At 42.1% G+C, this 25,811-nt stretch overlaps 1 protein-coding gene across 1 annotated transcript in view; it reads left to right on the top strand.

Annotated features, from left to right (window-relative positions):
- Positions 1-734: 734 nt before the first annotated feature.
- LOC126253337 (proton-coupled amino acid transporter-like protein pathetic) overlaps positions 735-25,811 on the top strand; it is a 154,277-nt gene continuing 129,200 nt past the window's right edge. Inside the window, exon 1 of the mRNA XM_049954602.1 lies at positions 735-866. The gene's annotated coding sequence lies outside the window, so the exon portion shown is untranslated. The remainder of the gene's footprint in view (positions 867-25,811) is intronic.

Here is a 25,811-nt window from a genome sequence, read left to right as displayed (position 1 = left end):
GACAAGAAGAGAATAGAAGCTTTTGAAATGTGGTGCTACAGAATAATGCTGAAGATAAGGTGGGTAGATCACGTAACTAATGAGGAGGTATTGAATAGGATTGGGGAGAAGAGAAGTTTGTGGCACAACTTGACTAGAAGAAGGGATCGGTTGGTAGGACATGTTTTGAGACATCAAGGGATCACAAATTTAGCATTGGAGGGCAGCGTGGAGGGTAAAAATCGTAGAGGGAGACCAAGAGATCAATACACTAAGCAGATTCAGAAGGATGTAGGTTGCAGTAGGTACTGGGAGATGAAGAAGCTTGCACAGGATAGAGTAGCATGGAGAGCTGCATCAAACCAGTCTCAGGACTGAAGACCACAACAACAACAACCAGTTTCTTCGGCTCTTCAGTGTATGTTCCAAAGCTGACTATCGCGTTGAAGATAGCGTCATGAGACGTTTAGGATGCACAGGTATTTTGTAATCAGCAGTGCCGGCCCGGGATATCACGAGCATAATTTTAAATCTCTCTGACTTCCTACAAGTTCCCGGTCGAAAGTTACTGCACTTCGGCTCTAATATCGCCTCTTCATTTCTAATCGCACCGAAGACGCATACGGTGCTTACGGATGCGCCGCTGTTGTTTGGAGGTAACGATAACGGCGCTTCGCAGAAGGCCATTGGCGGTGGCAACCACGTGAGCGGCAAGTGCGGGCGGCGCCGCGATTGCAGTCAGCAGTCAGCTGTCAGCTGTTAGCAGTCAGCGCTCGCAGCTGCAACGACGGCGCCAACACCAGTAGCACCAACTGAACCACCTCGAGCCAATCGAGCCAAGGATAGGCTCGTCTTTTCAGCGTCAGCGTCAGCGTCAGTAGCACCAGGTGAGCGCAAGGCAGGCGACGCTCGTAGCCAAGTGTGGGCAAACTACTTTTGTTTTCAAACCAATTTCGGGTCGCTGTCGGAACAAGGGAAAAACATCTTTATTCCTGAAATAACCTTTCATTTTTTCAGGGTACCATTTTCTCCGTTATTCTATGAACTGCACACCCGAGTATTTTCGAGCTCATTTCACGGATTAATTTGAGGTATTATACTATTCTGCTATGGTTCTTTCTAGCCTTTAACGGTTTCCATTTCTCATCTATACGCACTCATTTCTCGTTTTTTGCTTCCAATCGAACAACTGCGACCTTTTATTCAACGTGCTCCAGTATTTTTGTCACGCATCCGAACTATGCTGAAAATACTATGCTTTGTTTTTTCTTTTATAGTTACCGACGCAATATTTTTCTTTCGTTCCTAATTTTACCTTCTTTTTTTTAAAAAAAAAGTACTTCTCTCGTTAATGAGACAAATATATTTCACAGCGTTGTTCACGTTTTATTATTGCGGTTTTTAAGATTTCTTATTACAGTTTATGTATATTCGTAGGCTTAATGCTGCAGCATGACCTAAAATGGGTTAAAAATACGTTAATGCTGAGCTAAATAGAGGTTGCTGTCTCTTAAGAGCTATGAAACCTTACATGAGTATAGGAACATGAATACTTGCTACATTCAGTCACGCCTAAATTGTAATATTCTAGGGAAACTCCCCACAACACTCAGTACTTTACAATGCACCGAGCGAGGTGGCGCAGTGGTTAGCACACTGGACTCGCATTCGGGAGGACGACGGTTCAATCCCGTCTCCGGCCATCCTGATTTAGGTTTTCCGTGATTTCCCTAAATCGCTTCAGGCAAATGCCGGGATGGATCCTTTGAAAGGGCACGGCCGATTTCCTTCCCCATCCTTCCCTAACCCGAGCTTGCGCTCCGTCTCTAATGACCTCGTTGTCGACGGGACGTTAAACACTAAACTCTCCTCCTCTCTCTCTCTTTACAATGCAGGAGAAGGCCATTAGAGTAATGAGCTGGAGTAAGATGAGCAAATCATACAAACGTACGAAATATACTTCCCCTGTCGTATATTTACATCGTAGAAGCACTCCTATTGTTTAAAGTACATTTCATTAACCAATACAAAAGACTGCAAAGGAACGGTGATGTAATACAAGAGTGAAAAAAGCCTCCACGTAATTCAGACCAGTTCTATACCCCATAAGAACACACTTATCATTGCTTTGAAGTTTTTTAAGAAACTTTCTGAGAGCTCAAACATCATCAAAAATACAATGTTCTTCAAAAAATTCTTACAGTCATATTTACACATTGGTGTCCGCCTTCTGTTTAGAACCCTTCTGCTCCAGAACGGGTGGACATATGAAGTTGAAATTTACTTCACTTACTATGGACAATGGCCTCTTGGTGGTGTAATAAATGTAATCTTGTAAGTTAATGCACCCAGAAGGTATGACCATTAATGCCATGTACTTTGACTCTCAGCGTACATCTGGTGCTATAAAGTACTTCATCTCGCTTCATTTAAATGGACAAGCTGAGTGCTAAAAGTACATTTAGAATTATAACATATGTTTAACTCATGTAGAACTTCAAAATTTTACATACGCGAAAGATTGTGTAAAATTTCAATGTATCTAATACTTTTACATCCGAATATTACGTAAACGGTTTTAGGGATTGAAACGAAGTTGGCAATGATAGTCCGTAAAAGGTCAAGCAATTTACCGTATTTATAACACTTGTATCTTTTTAGGGTTCCTTGCCTAAATCGGTAAAAACGGAACAGTCATTGGCTCACTTTGTAACCCGTATGTATGTCTGTTAACAACTATTTTTCTCTGGAGTAGGTAGACGTATCGCGTTCAAATTTATGTCACTTATTAAGGTCTACTGTCCTTTGGCAGTGAAAATAAACCGAAGCTTCTAAGACAATGAATCAGGAGATACGACCATTTATGTCACTTATTTTAATACTCGCAAACTCACTGATCAAAGCTTTAAGAATACCGCCCTTTTACTTACAATCATGATATTTGACTAGAAGCGAGGTTCCACAGTACAACAAAATGAAAAATCTCGAAAATTGTAAATTTTTAATTGCATCACACGAAAAATAACTCCTTTTGTCACCTGTTGTCAGACTATCTATCTGTCCGCCTTCTGTTTAGAACCCTTCTGCTCCAGAACGGGTGGACATATGAAGTTGAAATCTACTTCACTTACTATGGACAAATAGCCTCTTGGCGGTGTAATAAATGTAATCTTTTAAGTTAATGTACCCAGAAGATATGACCATTAATGCCATGTATTTTGACTCTCGCGAATTCACTGATCAATACCTATAGGGTTCTTACTGCTGGTCTGGAATCATGGAACTTGGGAAGAAGCAAGGTTTCACAGTACTACCAAAGAAAAAAAATTCGGAAAATTGATTATTTGTATGTATTTTGTAACACAAAAATATTTCTCTAGTCATTTGTTATCCGACTTCAAACGTCAAATTGTCGAAAGTCTTCTAACCCCTGGGACAGGTATCTCACCGGTAGGGCATGTCGATATCAATAACAGGCAAAAATCGCCAAGATTCTGTATTCCATGAATGGACAAACTATTTTATAATTTTTTATGTTTTTTAGTCATCAGTCTTCTGAATGGTTTGATGAGGCCCGCCACGAATTTCTCTCCTGTGTCAACCTCTTCATCTCATAGAACCACTTACAACCTAGTCCTCAATTATCTGCTGGATGCATTCCAGTCTCTTTCGTCCTCTACAGTTTTTGCCTTCTGCAGCTCCCTCTAGTACCATGGAAGTCATTTCCTCATGTCTTAACAGATGTCGTACCACCCTGTCCCTTCTTCTTGTCAGTGTTATCCACATATATCTTCGATTCTACGCAGAACCTCCTCAATCCTTACCTTATCAGTTCACCTAATTTCAACATTCGCCTGTAGCACCACATCTGAAATGCTCTGACTGTCTTCAGTTCCTGTTTTCCCACAGTCCGTGGTTCACTACCATAAAATGCAATGATGTGCCTCAAACGTACATTCTCAGGAACTTCTTTCTCAAATTAAGGCCTATGTTTGATACTAGTGGACATCTCTTGGCCAGAGATTCGTTTTTCGCCAGTTGTAGCCTGCTTTTGATGTCCTCCTTGCTCCGTCCGTCATCGCTTATTTTCCTGCCTAGGCAGCTGAATTCCTTAACCTCATCTACTTCGTGACCGTCAATTCAGATGTTAAGTTTCTCCCTGTTCTCATGTCTGCTACTTCTCATTATTTTCGTCTTTCTACGACTAACTCTCAATCCATATTCTGTATTTATTAGACTGTTCATTCAGTTCAGCACATCCTGCAGTTCTCCTCCACTTTCATTCAGGATAGCAATGTCATCAGCGAACCGTTCTTTTATTTCCATCATTGCTTCTTAGATGCACAGATTGAACACTATGGGCGAAAGACTACATCCCTGTCTTACACCCTTTTAAACAGAGCATTTCGTTCTTGGTCGTCCACTCTTATTATTCCCTCTTGGTTTTTGTAGATACTGTATATTACCCGTCTCTCCATATAGCTTATCCCTATTTTTCTCAGAATTTCGAACATCTTGCGTCATTTTACATTATCGAGCACTTTTTCTAGGTCGACAAATCCTACGAACGTCTCTTGATTTTTCTTTGATCTTGCTTCCATTATCAATCGCAACGTCAGAACGGCCTCTCTGGTGCCTTACCCTTTCCTAAAGCCAACCTAACACATTCCGTCTACATCCATAATTAAGTCTGTACGGTACCGTCAGTACGCGGATCATAAGCGCACCTAGACAAAATTTTTGCATAGCAACATACTGAAGCAACTATGGATTTTGTAACTGGTACAATGTAGTATCTTAAAGTTTTTCGACACCTACTTGAACTGGTAGCTAAGTAACATAACGAATATTAGGCTCTGTACTGCCATCTCCGTATAATTGATTTGCCAATTTACAAGGCATGCGGCAAAAACTTGTCTCTCATCCGCTTGAGGCTTGAGGGGTGAACATCGCTGAACAGAGATATGAACCGGCTTCCCCCCCCCCCCCCCCCCCCCCAACCGACGCCCCACGGAAGCGAGTCCCGTGTCTCAATGGCCGCTCGGCTATGCAACGCGTCTGAATTAGTTCGGAACGGCTCGCCTGCCATTACGCCGCGTGCTGCTGAGTTGTTTACGGAAAAGCAGCTGATCGTGTGTTGAGACACGACGACCGGAATAGATTACCACCGGCACGTAGGAACAAGTAGTACAGCTTCACAAAATACTAAGATTCTTTCCCACAGCGCAGGGATATTTTCAAGTAAACACAGTATGCTGACCAAGTTGTAGGTCGTTCGTGTTTTGTCTTGCTGCCATGATGGAATTGGGGATTTAACAACTCTGTTTAAAGCTTTAAAGCCGGTGCAGTCTGTTAAACTACAATGGGAAGTTGTTAAGAGAGCAAGGTAACAAAATACAATAGTAATTATTAGCGTACAAAAGTAATATACTGTTGTGTCTAAGCTGGCCGCTGTGGCCGAGCGGTTCTAGGCGCTAAAGTACAGAACCACGCTACTTCTACGGTCGCAGGTTCAAATCGTGCCTCGGGCATGGATGTGTGTGATGTTCTTAGGTTAGTTAGGTTTAAGTAGTTCTAGGGGACTGATGACCTCAGATGTTAAGTCCCATAGTGCTCAGAGCCATTTGTTGTGTCTAACATTATCAAGAACTGCCACTGCCTAAAATTGCACAGCAATAACGTACATGACAAATTATGTACTACGTTATAGGACATATTTCACATCCTACCATATTGACGGACAAACATGTGAAAAAATGGCTCTAAGCACTATGGCACCTAACATCTGAGGTCATCAGTCCCCTAGACGTAGAACTATTTAAACCTAACTAACCTAAGGACATCACACACATCCATTCCCGAGGCAGGATTCGAACCTGCGACCGTAGCAGCAGCGTGGTTCTGTACTTTAGCGCCTAGAGCCGCTCAACATGTCATGCTATAAAAGTGCATAATATGCAACTGATGATGGGTTATAAACCCGCAAAACCGGTTTTGGCAAATAAAACGATTGCAGTGCAGCTCATGGTGTATCGAAGACGTCATTTAATAAACAGTACACTCCATTTTACGACACATTAACTGTTATAGCTGCATAATTCAATTTATTTTGCCCTCGCACTTGTAACGTACATCAGCTATCGCGTCTTTTGAACACGTGGAAACTATCGTTGTTCCATGATCTTGATAAAATGCACAAAGACTAAGTACTCAGTTAAAAATATCAGTGCCATCATTAAAATTCGATGAATGCGAGATCACACATATACATAACAAAGAGAACTAACAAATAGCATCGTGTTACAAGATCAACAGTAAATACGTGTGGCACGTCACATCGTTGAAATATTTAGGAGTAGTTCTGAGAAGAAGTATGAAACCAGACGATCACACAAAATCAATACCACGGAAACCGAGTGGGAGGCTTAAATTTGAACGATAGGTTCTGCGAAAGTATAGTCCATGTCTAAAGGAAATCTCAAACATTACGCAAGTGCAACCATTTCTAGAGTACAGCAGCGACTGAGAATTTGGAGCCCTCAACAAAGAGGTACGACAAAAGCTCGAAAGAACTGACAGACTCACTAGGAACATCATAATACGTAGGCAGTGTGCAGGTCAAAGCGTAATGAATGTGCTCGAGATTCTTAGGAAGAAAGCGAATTTCTCTCATAAATTCTGTTGAATAAGTTTAGAGATATGATTGATTAGGATGACTGACACATCTGCTGCTGCCATCACATATCTCTCGCTGGTATCGTGAGAAAGGAATGAAACACAATAGATAATTCTTTGTTTATAATGTTTGGGAAGATCAGTTTGGATTCCGGAGAAATATAGGAGTACGCGAGGCAATAATCACTCTACAACTTATCGTAGGAGACAGATTAAGGAAAGGCAAACCTACACGTACATTTGTAGACTTAGAGAAACATTTCGACAATGTTGACTGGAATACTCTCATTGAAATTCTAAAGGTAGCAGGGATAAAATACAGGGAGCGGAAAGCTGCTTAAACTTGTACAGAAAGCAGACGGCAGAAATAAGAGTCGAGGGACATGAAAGGGAAGCAGTGATTGAGAAAGGAGTGAGACAGGGTTTTAGGCTATTCCCCAATGTTATTAAATCTGTACGTTGAACAAGCAGTAGAGGAAACCAAAAAAAAAAAAATTTGGAGTAGGAATTAAATTTCAGGAAGAAGAAATAAAATCTTTGACGTTTGCCGATGACATTGCAATTCTGTCAGAGATAGCAAATGACTTGGAAGAGCACTTGAACGGATTGCACAGTGCTTTGAAAAGAGTAAATAAGATGAACATCGACAAAAGAAAAACGAGAATAATGGAATGTAGTCGAATTAAATCAGGTGATCCCAAGGGAATCAGATTAGGAAACGAGACAAAGTAGTAGATGAATTTTGCCGTTTGGGCAGCAAAGTAACTGATGATGGCCGAAGTAGAGAGGATATAAAATGTAGACTGGCAATGTCAACAAAAGCATTTCTGAAGAAGAGAAATCTGTTAACATCGAAAATAGATTTGATTGTTAGGAAGTCTTTTTTGAAGGTATTTGTCTCGACTGTAGCCTTTTATGGAAGTGAAATATGGACGACAAACAATTTAGATAAAAAGAGAATAGAAGCTTTCGGAATGTGGTGCTACAGGAGAGTGCTGAAGATTAGATAAGTCGATCATTTCACCAATGAGGAAGTACTGAACAGAAGTTGGGAGACACAACTTGACCAAAAGAAGGATCGTTTGGAAGGACACATTCTGAGACGTCAAGGGATCACCAATTTAGTATTTGGGGGAAGTAGTTGGGGGGGGGGGGGGGTAGGGGGTAACATAATCGTACAGGGAGACCAAGAGATAAATACAGTAAGCAGATTCAGAAAGATGTAGGTTGCAGTAGTTATTCGATGATTAAGAAGCTTACACATGATGGAGTAGTATGGAGAGCTGCATCAAACCTTTCTTCGACTAAAGACAACAACAACAGCAATGTTTGGTTACCTAAGAACCAGCTTTCCTTGCCTACACTAGTCAGTTGTTTGCTGAAGTTGGCCCAACGTGCCGAAAACTAACTATAGATAACTATCGGTAGAACATAAAGAGCTTACATGTTATTCAACGTTTAAAAAAAGGAACAGAACACTGTTAATACTTGTAAGAAGGACTCTCCGCCACACGTTTTACATGGTCTTGCGAAGTATGGATGTAGGTATGCTCTGGTCGGGCACCTTATTAACTCTGTACGTAGGTAGCACACCTCCATGGAACCACCCATTACTGCTGTGGCGGTGGGTAAAACTGTTATGCGTTAAGATGAAGCCAAGAACCATATCGAATTCGTACCCATTCGCGTCATCGAAAGCATGGAAAGTGATCACTGAAAATATTTTACCAGCAGCGTCATTAAAATGCTTTTTATTATACTCAACGAAACCCACATTTTGGCTTCGTTCTGACGTTTTTCTTATATTTTACACGACCTAGATTTCGGGTTCCAAGACCATTTTAAACTTTTACTGATCCAAATATCTTCATCTCTGCTGATAACGTACGTAATATAGGATCCACAACCACCAAGGAAATTTAATGATAATCTGGAACAGGGTGATCTGTTAAACTTAAAAACGTGGCCCACACACAAAACGAACTACTACAGTATAGTACAGAAGGTAACTGAAGGAAATAGGCAATAAGATGAACAGCAATGAAACTTTTATTCAAAGACAACAATTACAACGCGGTTCAGGCGGTGCCCTGCACATTACAAGGCACAACATCCATAAACATTAAAGGAACGCTATACAGAGCATTTCCGAGTAAGATCTAAAAAATAAGCAGCCACAACAGCAAACAAATTCTGAATCACCACGAGAATAAACAAATCCCATCGAAAATTGAGAAACTTCTCCGACACATAGTTCAAGAGATAAATTATGTCTGCTCAAGGTAGGACAGGTAGAACCGTATTTCCTTATTACGTATTATAGGAACGCCCCCTATTGCCCTCTGAAGACATCTTTCAAACATAAATCGTAATGCAGCGACGAGACATTAAATTGTATGAATTGGGAACGCATACAGAGTTTTTCCTCACATTTGGTTGATGATATTAGAATTTGCTTCTAGCACAATATACGTTTATCCTCTCGGAAGATATTTTTATATGTGGAGTACAAGTTTCCGAATACACCCCATATTTCATTGCTACCTTTCCAGTCTCAGATCCAGGGCATGCTGGGTAAATTGTTTAGAATTTGAAAATTGGACAAGGATGGAGAAGGTAACCAGACCTAACTTTTTCAAAGAAAACACCAGGACTATTGCACTAAACAATAAGGAGGTATGTCGAAAATTAGATTCTGTTTGTGGGATGGGGATTTGAACCCTGACCTTCTCACAATGAGTGTCCAATGCCTTCGACAATACGCAGCTTCGCTCAGTGCACCTTTTGCAACTACGCAACAAAGCTCTACGTCCTGACGAATCCGTGACGTTGGCGCACAAAATTATGTCTTAGTCATTAAAACAACCACGGTGTTGTCCAAACTGTTAACAGAGAGCGAGAATTTGTGCCAAGAGATCATGTTCAGCCTCTACAGATTCCTCACGTAAGTATCTTTTCCACGACGTGTAAGCAAGTTACCCACGAAACAGAACGTCCACTGTCTAAACACAATTGTATAATATGCAACGGTACTGGTCTCTCCGGACTCTGTGTAATGGAATTCGCAGTACTGAAAGTTTCCTGCCAACTGTGTCATACGCAACAACGAACTCAATCCGAAATATACACTGGCGGAAAAAAAGTAGTTTACCGGGAAAGATGATGCTGATTTTTATCCGATGACGGCATATGCCACTTGGAAGATAGCAGATGTTCTGATAATGGTTTCACCGTCGCCCGCCAGCAGATAAACGTAGCGGCATATGTACAAGTGCAGCATCTGTGTCTGCCCTTCAATAGGGAATGCACACAGCCAGAAGGGTCAGTGTGGTGCAAAACTTTGAGGCAATCAGGCAACCATGCCACAGAGACGCACTCGTGCTTCCTACAGCCAACTGAGCCTTCCAAGTAGCTGGATGGTCTTTTCGGAAAATTACCTCACAAGTTGGACGTGCTGCGTCAGTTCTACAACGATGCTTGTATCAGTGGTCACGTGGATATTCTCACAACCGTGGATGGGGTTGTGGACATCCACGCAGCACGGATGCTCGCTAGGATTGTTCGTGTTCCAACGACAGCAGTGTCAGATCGTACAGCTAGCACAGCACAGATACGGGAGCTTGTGAGGCCACACATTTCAACACGAACTGTTGCGAACCGGTTATTAACTGTGGGACTACGGACAAGCACACCTCTAGCCCGTCTTCCACTCAACGCCACTGCATCGACCTGCATGGCTCGACTGGTGCCGCCAGAGGATCACTTGGAAGATGGAATGGTGCACCGTGGTCTTCAGCGATGAAAGCAGATTCTGCCTGCACTCTAGTGATGGCTGTTTTCGTGTACGACGTAGACCTGGTGAGTGCTGTCTTGCACAGTGCGTTCTTTCAAGACACACTGGCTCCATCCCAGGCCTTATGGTCTGGGTTGCGATAAGCTACTACTCGCGTTCACCTTTGGTGGTTCTGGAAGGGACGCTAAGCAGTACTCAATACGTACAAAATTTTGTTAGATCTGTTCTTTTGCAGGTATTGCAACAGGAATGTGATGTGTTGTTCCCACAGGATAATGCTCGTCCACACACTGCCTGTGGGACTCAATGTCCTCTGTTAGACGTGCAGCAACTTCTCTGGTCAGCACGATATCTGAACTTGTCTGCAATCGAGCACTTGTGGGATATGCCTCGTGCGACTCGTCAGCCAACAACTCTTACAGAACTACGTGAACAGGACGAGCAGGCGTGGCATAACGTATCCCTGGACAGAATTTGTGACTTGTACAGTCGACTGGATGCCATATCTACATCTACATCTACATGCATACTCCGCAATCCACCATACGGTGCGTGGCGGAGGGTACCTCTTCTCTCCCTGTTCCACTCCCAAACAGAAAGAAGGAAAAATGACTGCCTATATGCCCCTGTACGAGCCCTAATCTCTCTTATCTTATCTTTGTGGTCTTTCCGCGAAATATAAGTTGGTTGCAGGTAAAATTGTACTGCAGTCAGCCTCAAATGCTGGTTCTCTAAATTTCCTCAGCAGCGATTCACGAAAAGAACGCCTCCTTTCCTCCAGAGACTCCCACCCGAGTTCCTGAAGCATTTCCGTAACACTCGCGTGATGATCAAACCTACCAGTAACAAATCTAGCAGCCCGCCTCTGAATTGCTTCTACGTCCTCCCACAATCCGACCTGATAGGGATCCCAAACGCTCGAGCAGTACTCAAGAATAGGTCGTATTAGTGTTTTATAAGCGGTCTCCTTTACAGATGAACCACATCTTCCCAAAATTCTACCAATGAACCGAAGACGACTATCCGCCTTCCCCACAACTGCCAGTACATGCCTGTCCCACTTCATATCGCTCTGCAATGTTACGCCCAAATATTTAATTGACGTGACTGTGTCAAGCGCTTCACTACTAATAAAGTATTCAAACATTACGGGATTCTTTTTCCTATTCATTTGCATTAATTTACATTTATCTATATTTAGAGTTAGCTGCCATTCTTTACACCAATCACAAATCCTGCCCAAGTCATCTTGTATCCTCCTACAGTCACTCAACAACGACACCTTCCCGTACACCACACCATCATCAGCAAACAGCCGCACATTGCTATCCACCCTATCCAAAACATCATTTATATAGATAGAAAACAACAGCGGACCTACCACACTTCCCTGGGGCACTCCAGATGATACCCTCACCTCTGATAGTCAGCGCCTGCACTCCTGACCGTGGAGGCTACGCTCTGTGGGTGTCTCGGTATCGTTCTACACCTGGTATATCAGAAACGCCTGTGTTACTGATCTGTAAATGCAACCATTTCATGTTCTCCATACACACTGTTGCAACAATAAATCTTGGGTGAATTGGAAGCCTCTAAAGAGGTGTACTAATGTTTATTTCTGGCAGTGTATTACGCGAACTGGTACTGAAGGAAGCTTATGGGTAGCTGTCGTCACAACTGTAGTATCAAGATAAAATATTTCTACTGAGCATGGAGACTAAAGTCAGTCCTACCGCTTGCAAGGTCTGCAATTTGTAATGATTTGCTGTTAGACTGATCGCAGGCAAGACTAACGAAATGAGTTACAGGCTATATTGCCCCAATCAAAACATATGTAAATTTAGAACGCCACAAAAATAATACCAAAACACCTGGGATAGCAAAACTGTTCCGTTGGAAGGGTTTCACGATACACTTAGTTTAAATATCAAAGCTGGTCAGATCGCTATTACCTCCAAGCAACGCCGTAGAAATTACTTCATTTTAAACACCGGTTTCAAGAAATAGAATGGTCAACAATAACAAAACAGGAGCCATTCACTTAGGCATTAATGTAAGCACAGTCACTCATCATTCGTACTAAAACAAATGTTACAAATACAAAATACTATAATTAGTAATGCGTTGGCCACCAGTTTCGCCTGATCTGCACTCGATGGACCACATCAGGAACGTTGCCATGTTCCAGCTTCAGACCTACAAACTACCGTCCGGTAATTTTTGAGAAATACGTGACCTGTAGGCAGACATCTGGAGCCACATATCACTGGAACCCTACCAGTGCCAAGTCTGCGTCCATGGCACGTGGAATTTCTGCTGTATTGCAAAGGTGGACCAATACGATACTAATGGGACCCGTCCCTCAACGGGCTGTCTTTTTACCGTTCTCTTCTCCCCCACAGTATTACTGATCTATAGAGGTAAAAACTTCTACAGACTTTTCGGATTCTTAGTCAAAGTATTACTGACAAAGTCAGTTACATATTTTTTTTAAAATTGCGATGTTGACTACAATATTTATAAAATGCTAAAAAACAGAACTTTTGTACCACTGGCTCCACAGCTTACATAAACAATAAGGCTACAGGCAACATTCAGGGAAGTATATATAGCTTGCCACCAGTTTCCTCTTCTGATACTGATCTTTGAAGAACATACAAAATTTATCTTATTACGAGAAATTCACTCAAAAATTTAGACAAAAAACACTCACATCATTGTCATATTTTAGGATTTTCTGGAAATCATAGATAAGACAGTTAGAGATGGTCAGGCACACAGATATGTGGCGCAATTTTAACTTCAGTTATTTAAGAGAAAACTGTATCTGCACTATCAAAATTCAGATTTCTGGTAAATCGCAAAAGAAAATTCAGGAACTTATTAGCTTACCATGATGCAGTGTTAGAATATTCAAGTTGCATGTTCCTTTTCGTCACCTGTTTCTTTATGCCATTCTCTTTCTCTTCATTCTTTTATTGATCCTAGCCTCTTTGGTAGCAGTTTCTGCTGCTCTATTCCCTTCGGTTACTCGCAGACGATCAATAAAAGTTAGAGCTCAAACCATATTCCTTCCAGTTTGCATATTTAATTTTCTAAGAACGCGGTGCTTAGAAATTGCAGAATCACTGAAATTTATTACTACATGAATTACATTTATCCTCAACATTGTCATCCCAATAAGTTCACTTCCCTATACAGCTGTTGAAACTGTCGTTAGGATTAGGTGACAGACTGTAGAGATATCTCATTAGCTGATTTGTATTTGCCATATCCCTTTCTTTAGGGCTTCATTGCCACAAATGGAGCGAGGAATGCATGTGGGTGTACTTTATGCCAGTACACTCAGTTTTTGTAGGTGATTGTTGAACCAAATGATGCATGTGATTTGATGTTTCTTTGAACTGGTTGCCTTGGATTATTTTCAGCATTTATAAAACAGAAAACACACATACTGAAATAGAACGACATAGCAGTAACTAAGAAACACACGTGTTTCAGATTCGCTGATGCATGAAATAAATTGTTGTTGGTACACAGCAATCAGCCACAAATTGATTTTACATCACTTTATTCAAAAAGTGCCAGTACTTTTTGAATAAAGTAACGTAAAGCCAATTTTTGGCTGGTTGCTGTACATCATCAATAGTTTATATCGTAATATCCTTCGCCGCATCTAAGCCACCGCCATCTAAATACGCCTTCTAGAATGCACAAATGTGTTTATTATCTATATCTAAAACCTGAAAAAAAGTAAGAAAATGAAGAAGACATCAAGTATTCTGACGCACTTTAAAATGACAGAGGGGCATGACACCATTGTAACATTACGTTCAAACTAAATTTACGAAGATAGGAAAATGAAAATGTCCAAAAAATATACAGTTTTGTAATCGGTATCAGATGCTCTTTCCTATAGAGTATATAGGATGGGTCACTAAGTTTTTCGACCTAGAAAAACTCCGAAGGTATGCTAGTAGCTGGGAAGTTGGTGGGACAAATGTTGCATGGGACAACGAGGGCATTAATATGGCGTTGGTTTTTTGTTGCTAGGTGGGGTCGCTATAGTTTGGCACTTATTTTCTGATAGCAGCTATCGATATGAATGCAATTATGTGTAACAGTACGGTCTTTGAAGATCAACAAAGGTCAAAAAGGTCGCATGAAAGTCCATTTCCAGAACATGCTCGAAATGATGACCATTGGTATCAATGAAGTGCTGCAATCTTCTTATCATGAATTGAGTGGTATTCCTTATCATTTCGGCACTTATCGAAGCACATGCTCTGACAATTATCTCTCGTGTATCGTGCATAGCAAATATTCGCCGAATACGGCGTATCCGTCTACGTGCCATTGATACGTAAACACCATTCGACGGTTTCGCAATACAACACTGACAGGAACGGTAAGACTAGTATCGTAGAATCAAGCGAATGTGAATGATGTGTTCCTTCGAAGAACAAGTCGATATGCTTCTCATTTACGGAGAATTCTAACTAAATTCAGTGAGAGTTAGAGACTTATACGCCGAAAGGTATCCTCAACGTACTGACCTTACTTGTCGTACATTTAAATATGCTTATTATAAATTGAGAACAACTGGATATTTAACGCAACGAAAACATATCCGTGAAAGGAAAGTTACTAACGAGGAAACTGAAATTGGTACTCTTGCTACTGTGGTTCGAGATCGTTGTGTTAGTTCGCGTCAAATCGCAAGGGAATCTGGCATGAGCCGGAGTAGTGTTGTTCGCGTTCTGCATCGCCATAAATATCATCCTTACCATATCAGTCTCCACCAAGAATTAACTGGTACGGATTGTATGCGTCGCATTGAATCCTGCCGATGGGCACCAAGAATTAACTGGTACGGATTGTATGCGTCGATTTGAATCCTGCTGATGGGCTCAACTTCAGATTCAGAGGTATGATACACTCATTAATTTGATTTTATTTACTGACGAGGCTACATTCGCGAACAATGGAAATATTTAATTTGCATAACATGCATTATTGGGTAACTGAAAATGCATGTTCGCTGCGACAAATTGCACCCCAAAAACCGTGGTCGATGGTGTGGAATTCTGGAGGACAGAAATACAGGCCCCTCTTTCATCGAAGGAAATCTTAAAGACAGAAAGTACACCACATTCCTGCAAGAAACATTGGGTCTGTTGTTGGAGGAAATACCTTTACGAACAAGAAACAGAATGTGGTATCAACGTGATGAATGTCCGGCACATTTTTCGCTTGTGGCTAGAAATTACTTGCACAATTCCCAAATTGTTGGATTGGACGCGGAGGAGATGTGTCGTGGGCGGCTCGTTCGAGAGACTTGACGCCTCTGGATTTTTTCTTGTGGGGATTCGTAAAAGACATTGTTTATAAAGACATCCGACTACACCTGAAGATACGTGAGAGAGTTGTCAGAGTATGTACTTCGATAAGTGCCAATGTGATACGGAATACCACTCAATCCATGATAAGAAGATTGCAGCACTGCATTGATACCAATGGTCATCACCTCGAACACCTTCTGTAAATGGACGTTCATGTCACCTTATTGACCTTCGTTGAGCTTCAAAGACCTTACTATTACAAGCCATTCGATTCGTCTCTATAGCCGCTATCACAAATAAGTGCCAAACTACAGCATCCCATTTAAAAAAAGAAGTTGACCTTCATGTCTCTGACACGACCCCACCTAGCAACAAAAAACACCAACGTCATATTATGTCCCCCGTTGTCCCATGCAACATATGTCCCAAAAACTTTTAGGCTGCTATCATACTTTAGGAGTTATTCTTGGTGGCAATAATTAGTGACATATATGCCCCAAAACCCCCCCATGAACCATGGACCTTGCCGTTGGTGGGGAGGCTTGCGTGCCTCAGCGATACAGATGGCCGTACCGCAGGTGCAACCACAACGGAGGGGTATCTGTTGAGAGGCCAGACAAACATGTGGTTCCTGAAGAGGGGCAGCAGCCTTTTCAGTAGTTGCAGGGGCAACAGTCTGGATGATTGAATGATCTGGCCTTGTAACATTAACCAAAACGGCCTTGCTGTGCTGGTACTGCGAACGGTTGAAAGCAAGGGGAAACTACAGCCGTAATTTTTCCCGAGGACATGCAGCTTTACTATATGATTAAATGATGATGGCGTCCTCTTGGGTAAAATATTCCGGAGGTAAAATAGTCCCCCATTCGGATCTCCGGGCGGGGACTACTCAAGAGGACGTTGTTATCAGGAGAAAGAAAACTGGCGTTCTACGGATCGGAGCGTGGAATGTCAGTTCCCTTAATCGGGCAGGTAGGTTAGAAAATTTAAAAAGGGAAATAGATAGGTTAAAGTTAGATATAGTGGGAATTAGTGAAGTTCGGTGGCAGGAGGAACAAGACTTTTGGTCAGGTGATTACAAGGTTATAAATACAAAATCAAATAGGGGTAATGCAGGAGTAGGTTTAATAATGAATAAAAAAAATAGGAGTGCGGGTTAGCTACTACAAACAGCATAGTGAACGCATTATTGTGGCCAAGATAGACACAAAGCCCATGCCTACTACAGTAGTACAAGTTTATATGCCAACTAGCTCTGCAGATGATGAAGAAATAGATGAAATGTATGACGAGATAAAAGAAATTATTCAGGTAGTGAAGGGAGACGAAAATTTAATAGTCATGGGTGACTGGAATTCGTCAGTAGGAAAAGGGAGAGAAGGAAACATAGTAGGTGAATATGGATTGGGGGGAAGAAATGAAAGAGGAAGCCGCCTTGTAGAATTTTGCACAGAGCATAACTTAATCATAGCTAACACTTGGTTCAAGAATCATAAAAGAAGGTTGTATACCTGGAAGAAGCCTGGAGATACTAAAAGGTATCAGATAGATTATATAATGGTAAGACAGAGATTTAGGAACCAGGTTTTAAATTGTAAGACATTTCCAGGGGCAGATGTGGATTCTGACCACAATATATTGGTTATGAACTGCAGATTGAAACTGAAGAAACTGCAAAAAGGTGGGAATTTAAGGAGATGGGACCTGGATAAACTGACTAAACCAGAGGTTGTAGAGAGTTTCAGGGAGAGCATAAGGGAACAATTGACAGGAATGGGGGAAAGAAATACAGTAGAAGAAGAATGGGTAGCTCTGAGGGATGAAGTAGTGAAGGCAGCAGAGGATCAAGTAGGTAAAAAGACGAGGGCTAATAGAAATCCTTGGGTAACAGAAGAAATATTGAATTTAATTGATGAAAGGAGAAAATATGAAAATGCAATAAATGAAGCAGGCCAAAGGGAATACAAACGTCTCAAAAATGAGATCGACAGAAAGTGCAAAATGGCTAAGCAGGGATGGCTAGAGGACAAATGTAAGGATGTAGAGGCTTGTCTCACTAGGGGTAAGATAGATACTGCCTACAGGAAAATTAAAGAGACCTTTGGAGAGAAGAGAACCACTTGTATGAATATCAAGAGCTCAGATGGCAACCCAGTTCTAAGCAAAGAAGGGAAGGCAGAAAGGTGGAAGGAGTATATAGAGGGTTTATACAAGGGCGATGTACTTGAGGACAGTATTATGGAAGTGGAAGAGGATGTAGATGAAGATGAAATGGGAGATAAGATACTGCGTGAAGAGTTTGACAGAGCACTGAAAGACCTGAGTCGAAACAAGGCCCCGGGAGTAGACAACATTCCATTAGAACTACTGATGGCCTTGGGAGAGCCAGTCATGACAAAACTCTACCATCTGGTGAGCAAGATGTATGAGACTGGCGAAATACCCACAGACTTCAAGAAGAATATAATAATTCCAATACCAAAGAAAGCAGGTGTTGACAGATGTGAAAATTACCGAACTATCAGTTTAATAAGTCACAGCTGCAAAATACTAACGCGAATTCTTTACAGACGAATGGAAAAACTGGTAGAAGCGGACCTCGGGGAAGATCAGTTTGGATCCCGTAGAAATGTTGGAACACGTGAGGCAATACTAACCTTACGACTTATCTTAGAAGAAAGATTAAGAAAAGGCAAACCTACGTTTCTAGCATTTGTAGACTTAGAGAAAGCTTTTGACAACGTTAACTGGAATACTCTCTTTCAAATTCTGAAGGTAGCAGGGGTAAAATACAGGGAGCGAAAGGCTATTTACAATTTGTACAGAAACCAGATGGCAGTTATAAGAGTCGAGGGGCATGGGGCATGAAAGGGAAGCAGTGGTTGGGAAGGGAGTGAGACAGGGTTGTAGCCTCTCCCTGATGTTATTCAATCTGTATATTGAGCAAGCAGTAAAGGAAACAAAAGAAAAATTCGGAGTAGGTATTAAAATTCATGGAGAAGAAGTAAAAACTTTGAGGTTCGCCGATGACATTGTAATTCTGTCAGAGACAGAGTAGTTGAACGGAATGGACAGTGTCTTGAAAGGAGGATATAAGATGAACATCAACAAAAGCAAAACGAGGATAATGGAATGTAGTCAAATTAAATCGGGTGATGCTGAGGGGATTAGATTAGGAAATGAGACACTTAAAGTAGTAAAGGAGTTTTGCTATTTAGGGAGTAAAATAACTGATGATGGTCGAAGTAGAGAGGATATAAAATGTAGACTGGCAATGGCAAGGAAATCGTTGCTGAAGAAGAGAAATTTGTTAACATCGAGTATAGATTTAAGTGTCAGGAAGTCGTTTCTGAAAGTATTTGTATGGAGTGTAGCCATGTATGGAAGTGAAACATGGACAATAACCAGTTTGGACAAGAAGAGAATAGAAGCTTTCGAAATGTGGTGTTACAGAAGAATGCTCAAGATAAGGTGGGTAGATCACGTAACTAATGAGGAGGTATTGAATAGGATTGGGGAGAAGAGAAGTTTGTGGCATAACTTGACTAGAAGAAGGGATCGGTTGGTAGGACATGTGAGGCATCAAGGGATCACAAATTTAGCATTGGAGGGCAGCGTGGAGGGTAAAAACCGTAGAGGGAGACCAAGAGATCAATACACTAAGCAGATTCAGAAGGATGTAGGTTGCAGTAGGTACTGGGAGATGAAGAAGCTTGCACAGGATAGAGTAGCATGGAGAGCTGCATCAAACCAGTCTCAGGACTGAAGACCACAACAACAACAACATGCCCCAAAACACTCCAATCGCCTGCTTAAAGGGACCTGCTCGTGATAAAATGACCAAAAATTTGATATTATATGTATATATATATTAGATTTTTTAAATTTTTCACGAGCAGGCCCCTTTTGTACACACCCTCATATATTCCTTTTCCCATGTCCTTACAATTTTTTTCCAGAACCATGTTAAACAGAAGAGGGGACTTTCCATCTCCTTGGCGGACACCAGTATGGATATGAAAAGCTTCTGAAGTTGTTTCTCACATGAATTTAACTTTGGAGGTTGTATCTGTTAATGCCTGTTGAATAATTGACCTTGTTTTCCTGTCAACCCTGAACTCCTCTATGGTGTGAAATAATTTTTGTCTATCTATTGAATCGTAAGTCTTTTAAAATCTACAAAAATTACCACAGTGTTTCTACATCTTCTCATTTGCAAAAGTTCCATATCTGTTCGATGCAAGATCGACCTTTGCGAAACCCTGCCTGGTACTCCCGTATCAACTGGTCCGCTCGTTCCTCTAGTCTGTTTAACAGGGCCTGTGAAATAATTTTGTATATTACAAGGAGCAGTGAAATTCCCTTGTAATTATTTGGATAGGTTTTTGCACTTTTCTTGTGGAGAGGGTGAATTAATGTACATTTCCACTCTGCAGGTATTTGTTCAATTTCCCAAATATTTGATATAATTCTGTGGTTTGCTTGTGTGAGATTATTGTCATTTAATTTTCATACTTCTGCTTTTCACGAGCAAGTCACTTTAAACATTCGATCGGAATGTTTTGGCGCATCAGTGTACATCATCGCTATCATCGTCCTCAGTATCAATACTGCACGGATTTAAGGAAACATGTAAAATTGATTGTTCAAAATTTCTCAGCGTATATACCACACTATGTGATAAAAAGTATCCATAAACTACTATGTAATGCGTAATTGCAGGCGGACCTGCCAGTATAATAGGAAGCGGGGACAGTTATGTTGTCAGCAGAGAAGTATGAACATCAGAAAGGGGCGGTCAGGATAACACAATGACTTCGAACGTGGACAAGTCACTGGAGGTCGTCCGAGAAACAGATCCATCACGGACATATCAACCGTTCTAAAACTGCCAGAGCCGACTGTGAGATGTGTGCCGATTGTGAGATGGGCACGCGAAGGAACAACCCCAGCTAAATCAAGACCACGCAGATCTCATTTACAGATGACAGCGACCGTCAAGCACTGCCAACAGTAACTGTACTACATTGCGGAGAGCATTAATCATAAAGTTTTAAGAGTCTGATTTCTAAAAATAAGTAATGATCTCGCGACTTACTCTATGTGCATGTGGCGAAGTGACAGCGGAGGTACAACCAGAGAAATTGGGGCTCATACAGAGGGGGTACCAACGATTTTTCTTCCTGCTTACCAACCGCATATAAAACAGGCAAGCAACGAAAGGATATTATTTACACGGATCTGCCGATTATATCGGTGAAATTGAAAGCTGGATTACAGCACCTTGTGCAGACAAGAATACTGAAGCAAAATTCGATCTACCATTGTGAAAAACAAAGTAGGATTGTCCTCGCACTAGATCACTAAAACGGATCAAAGTCAGCAGTTTAGTGACGGGACTTGGGTTACTCTGTGTGTTCGCCTAATTTGGATTTCCAGATACCGCAGCGAGCCGCAGTGATTTCCGTAACAGGTGACTGTGACGGTAGCCGCGACCAGGAAAACTTGACCGAGTTCGTATCACTTTGCAGCAGTACGATAAGGCAGTGCGACTGAGTATGTCAAACTTTATCTCCTTAAGTGCCGCGCCGATTATAAGTAGTGTTGTGCAAGGCACGCGTCTCCGTAGTGTGTCAACCGTTACCTGTACAGTGCTTAAGAGTGAAAAGTGGACTCAAGACGTAGCCAGCCACAATGGCTGCACCGGCGTACTTTTTTTCAAGCACGAGAAACAGGCGACGGAAGATTCAAACAGTTCAAACGACTCGGAGCACTATGGGACTTAACATCTGAGGTCATCAGTCCCCTAGAACTTATAACTACTTCAACCTGACTAACCTAAGGACATCACACACATCCATACCCGAGGCAGGATTCGAAACCGCGACCGTAGCAGTCGCGCGGTTCCGGACTCAAGCGCCTAGAACCGCTCGGTCACACCGGCCGGCGCGAGGGAAGGGGAGGCAACAGTAATGGCTCTGAGCACTATGGGACTTAACATCTGAGGTCATCAGTCCCTTAGGCAACAGTTGTGACCTCTCCAGCACCCCAGCAAGTGGACGGCTGCATAGCACAGCAAACATTGCCGGTACTTTTGTCTGGCAATACTACTCTGTCATTATGTCTCTGAAAACATTTATTTACAGCATAAAGTGCATTGACTCCACTTCTTGAGACAAACTACTGCAAGCCTATAAAATTAATGCTTCATTCTTTTCGTAGGGGTCTAATGTAGTACGCATGTTTGAAGCTGTGTCGTCTCGTTGCAGCATGATGACTGCTTTATTCTTGTACCATTTAAACACAAATTTGACGGACAGAACTTATCAGAGTTTAACCACAGAATGCACGCTTTCACGGCCTATATGTGCGATATTTGTAAAATTGGTATTAGGCCGTGGTACAAGGCATTCTTCTCCACCTGACGTTTCGCTTTCCAATGCTGGAGACATCATTACAGACTTGAACGACTCAGAAAGCAATTAAAACCTCAAAAAAGCTCTGCAAGCCGAACTGTTTTTACGTACAGGGTGACAATTATTCAATAACTATGAAAGAAACGTAAATTTGTTACACACTACGGCATGCAGTCTCTCTATTCAACATATTGCGATATAGGTTATGACATGACCGATGTACCTGCCGTCATTGGCTAGGATGTGGCGCAGAAGAATAGCGAAATTCTGCATGTTCCGCTGGAGTGTCGGATCATCGATGCTGTCAACGACCACCTTAACGGCTGTTTTCAGCTCAGCAATGGTTTTGGCGTTATTGCTCTCCACTTTTCATTAAGACTATGCCGTCCGGTGACACCACAGTGGTGTCGTGTGCGAAATAGCGATCAACGGCCGGCGACACCACAATGTTGTCGTCTGCATAGTATCACTCAGTGGCCGGCGACAGCACGTTAGTATCTTTTGCATTCTGTTGGTGTTTTGTTTAGGTAACAATAAGTTACACACGTCAACAAGTGTTTTGTTTTTACAAGTACACTACTGGCCATTAAAATTGCTACACCAAGAAGAAATGCAGATGATAAACAGGTATTCATTGGACAAATATATTATACTACAACTGACATGTGATTACATTTTCACGCAATTTGGGTGCATAAGTCCTGAGAAATCAGTACCCAGAACAACCACCTCTGGCCGTAATAACGGCCTTGATACGCCTGGGCATTGAGTCAAACAGAGCTTGGATGGCGTGTACAGGTACAGCTGCCCATGCAGCTTCAACACGATACCACGGCTCATCAAGAGTAGTGACTGGCGTATTGTGACGAGCCAGTTGCTCGGCCACCATAGGCCAGACGTTTTCAATTGGTGAGAGATCTGGAGAATGTGCTGGCCAGGGCAGCACTCGAACATTTTCTGTATCTAGAAACGCCCGTACAGGACCTGCAACATGCGATCGTGCATTATCCTGCTGAAATGTAGGGTTTCGCAGGGATCGAATGAAGGGTAGAGCCACGGGTCGTAACACATCTGAATGTAACGTCAACTGTTCAAAGTGCCGTCCATACGAACAAGAGATGACAGAGACGTGTAACCAATGGCACCCCATATCATCACGCCGGGTGATACGCCAGTATGGCGATGACAAATACACGCTTCCAATTTGCGTTCACCGCAATGTCGCCAAACACGGATGCGACCATCGACTGGATGCATCCGAAAAGATGACGTTTTGCCATTCGTGCACCCAGGTTCGTCGTTGAGTACACCATCGCAGGCGGTTAAATTTCGCGTCTGTAGCACGTCAACTTCGTGGTGTAGCAATTTTAATGGCCAGTAGTGCACTTGTGCCCTTTCATCATGGCGGACGAAACAGACAATAGGACTATTTACGATGAATGCGCGGACGTCATGTCTGACGTTCTGGACGACTTGGCCGATTGGGAAGAAGACATTGGATATCGAAAAAATGAAAGCGAAGCAGAATCGTCGGAAGATAGTGAAATACGTCCAAGAAGAATTCGGCGAACGCTACCGTTGCCAGACGAAGAAGACAGTGCACAGTGGTCAGACTCTGATTTACCGAGGACCAATAACAAATTGGAAGGATCTGCGGGCCCAAACATATTTCCCAAAGATACACAGAGCGTGGAGAATATCGCACAATTATGTATTTGGAACGATCTATTTGAATGTATTAGCAACGAAACCAACAATTACTACAGTCAAAATTGCAATAGAAGGAAACTAGATTTAAAAAATGCCAAATCTGTCGACGTTACGGGACCCGAACATAGAAAACTTAGAAAAAAAGCAAGGATCGCTGATTATTGGTCAACGAATCCGTTGATAGACACACCGATATTTCGGAAAGCGATGTCCCGCAACCGATTCAGACAAATAGTATCATTTATACATTTTTCCGACAGCAACAGTAAACTGGATAATGCCGACCGGCTTGTAAAAGTGCAATTCGTAATTGATTATTTTTCCACAAAGTTTAAGGAAACGTTTAATCTAAGTCAAAACATTTCAATTCATGAAGGAATGAAACCGTGGCGTGGAAGGTTAAATTTAGAAGTTTAAAATACGTCGAAAATTACGAAATACGGCATACTCATTCGGATGCTGTGTGATTTGAGTACGGGATACATTTTCTCATTCAAGATATATTACGGTGCTGGACAGCCTTTAACAAAAACAGTGACGGAACTGTTGACACCTTCTGATGGAAAGTGGCATCAGCTCTGCGTGGATAATTATCATAACAGTGTAGAATTTGTAGAGAAGTTGCTTGAAAAGAAAATTCGAGTTTGTGGAACGATACGGCAAAATAGAGGATTTCCTGAACATTAAAGCGCGCAAAAGTCAATGTGTTTGAAGCTTGTCATCAACGGATAGGTGACAAGCGTCCGGCGACAAGCCAAGTAATCTGACTTAGTGCTGCCGGCGCCAAGCGAATAAATTTTTACGAGACGTGAGGACGGCAAAGTGTTAATATAGCCCCACAAAAAGGGGTCGCACGTGTTCAGATCCGGAAAATATGGCGGCCAATCGAGGCCTGTGGCAGTGGCCTCTGGGTGCAATAGAGGCAGCGTGCTGTCCCCAATGTGCTCCTCCAGGACGGGATCCAGCTCCGTCTTGCATGAACCACATCTTGTCGAAATCAGGGTCACTTTGGATAATGGCGATGAAATCATTTTCCAAAATCTTCAAGTGCCGTTCGGCAGTCACTGTACCATCATGGAATATCGCACCGATTATTCCGTGACTGGACATTGCACACCACACCGTCACCCGTTGAGGATGAAGAAACTTCTCGATCGCGAAGTGCAGATTCTCAGTCCCCCAAATGTTCCAGTTTTTCTTATTGACGAATCCATCCAAATGAAAGCGGACTTCGTCGCTAAACCGAACCATACTAATTCCCATCATGCCCCACGGCCAACCGTGCAGTTTGAACGTCCTAATGCAAAACTTTCAGAAGTTAGGACGATTGTTATTTCATACAGTTCACACAAAGGTAGATTCGTGACTTCATCAGACTGGTGCCTAAGATAGCGGTGTCGCGCTGACGTACGCTGTGGAACTTATATTAGAACAAATAAGCCCTCGGTTACAAATTTTAAGTGAAAATTGACCAGGTTTCGACGCTACTATGGGCGTCGTCTTCTGAAGACGACGCTCATAGTAGCGTCGAAACCTGGTCAACTTTCACTTAATATTTGTGACCGAGGGCTTATGTGTTCTAATATAATTCTGCCACGGTCACTGAACCTTAGCAGCTATGTTCAAAGCTACGGAACTTGTAGAGAGGAAGAGATGGTGCTGTTTGTTTTATTTAGCACTAAGGCCCACATTTCTCTAATATCAAACCTTTTTCGTTTCTGTTTCGAAATTTTTCTGTGCTTTTATATTTCTATGGTGTCTCTGTGCATCGATATGTAGCAGTTATTAGATTTTACTAAAACTACAGAGAAGGGGAGTTCGTGGTTTCCCCGTTCTTATGCGTGATCTGGTACCGCTGATTTATCTGTCTTCCTAGGCGACAACTGGTCTTGTGTT

This window comes from Schistocerca nitens, chromosome 4, assembly GCF_023898315.1.
Source record: "Schistocerca nitens isolate TAMUIC-IGC-003100 chromosome 4, iqSchNite1.1, whole genome shotgun sequence".
Taxonomy (NCBI): domain Eukaryota; kingdom Metazoa; phylum Arthropoda; class Insecta; order Orthoptera; family Acrididae; genus Schistocerca; species Schistocerca nitens.
This window is presented reverse-complemented; position numbering and strand designations above follow the sequence as displayed.